The sequence below is a fragment of the Rissa tridactyla genome, chromosome 4 (genome assembly GCF_028500815.1).
Source record: "Rissa tridactyla isolate bRisTri1 chromosome 4, bRisTri1.patW.cur.20221130, whole genome shotgun sequence".
In the NCBI taxonomy this organism is placed as follows: Eukaryota; Metazoa; Chordata; class Aves; order Charadriiformes; family Laridae; genus Rissa; species Rissa tridactyla.
In genome coordinates, this window is record NC_071469.1 from 43,142,345 (window position 1) to 43,143,484 (window position 1,140).

The following is a 1,140-nucleotide window of genomic DNA, read 5'->3' on the forward strand; positions in this document are numbered from 1 at the left end:
GCAAGAGATTTACAGCAAATAGTCAACTTCGTTCTGTAACTCAGAACATGCTTTTATCGTGCCACGTCTCAGACCAGTTGAATTCATTATCTTACCAAGACAGTGTGCTGATTTTAACTACTTAAATACTAACGTTACAGTGAACTGCAGTTGAACCAAAGCACACACTCTGAATGCAATTTCAGGGTAACTAATTAATTTGTCTTCTGTAGAACACACATAGTGATCTTTAGAAATTTCCTGGAGAACAGTCCTCTCCTATCCCTACCCTTGTAAATAGACAAGACTTTTTCACACAGTAGTTGCATTCGAGCATCAGACCTGTCTTATGCTGCCATTATGAAACACTCACCGTTTGGGTTTTTGCAGAGCTCCAGCAAGGTTGCTGTTAACTGCGGGCAGGTTCTGCAAAGACTCACTCGGGTTAGATGCCGTCAATACCTTTGCACACGAAGCATCTCTCCTAACAGTTTAGGAATAAAACCCTCACAGGTTTCTACTGCTAGGATTAACCCTTGTCTTCAGGTCAACAGTCCCACCCCAAGCACCGAATGCTCCCATGTTACTTGCTTTAGTGATTTTTTTTTTCTGGATTTCTATTTCCTTCATTTAAGTTTCCTGTAGAGCTTTCTGTCCACAGACATTGTTTAGCCCTTTTTTTTTTTTTTTTTAAATCCTAATGTGCTAATACAAAACAGCATTGGGCTCTGCTAAAATGTGCATCTATCCCCTTTAAATAGCTAATCCATTTAATAACTATATTCTACACTCTGTGTACTCACAGCACCCCATACTATCAGAAAAAAATAAAAGCTCTTGCATACAGAAAGCAGCAGTGAACTTAAACTTACAGATATTTTTTTTTTCATTTTGGAAAACAAAGAACCCAAATAGCCCTCTCAATATTGTCCAGAAAGAGTAACACCAAGCCTGCTGCAGTTTAAGCACCACACGAGATTTCGCTTTGTTGAGCAACAGCATAAAAGATTCAGCTCCAGGATAATCAATCAAGTGTGGATTCTGCATGTTGACGGGTTGCTAAGTTACTCAGATCGCATATACACTAAAAATGTTTATACAATATTTTCCCTTTGACTGACTAGTAATGCTGGCTGTGACAAGGAAAAAAACTCGGACAAG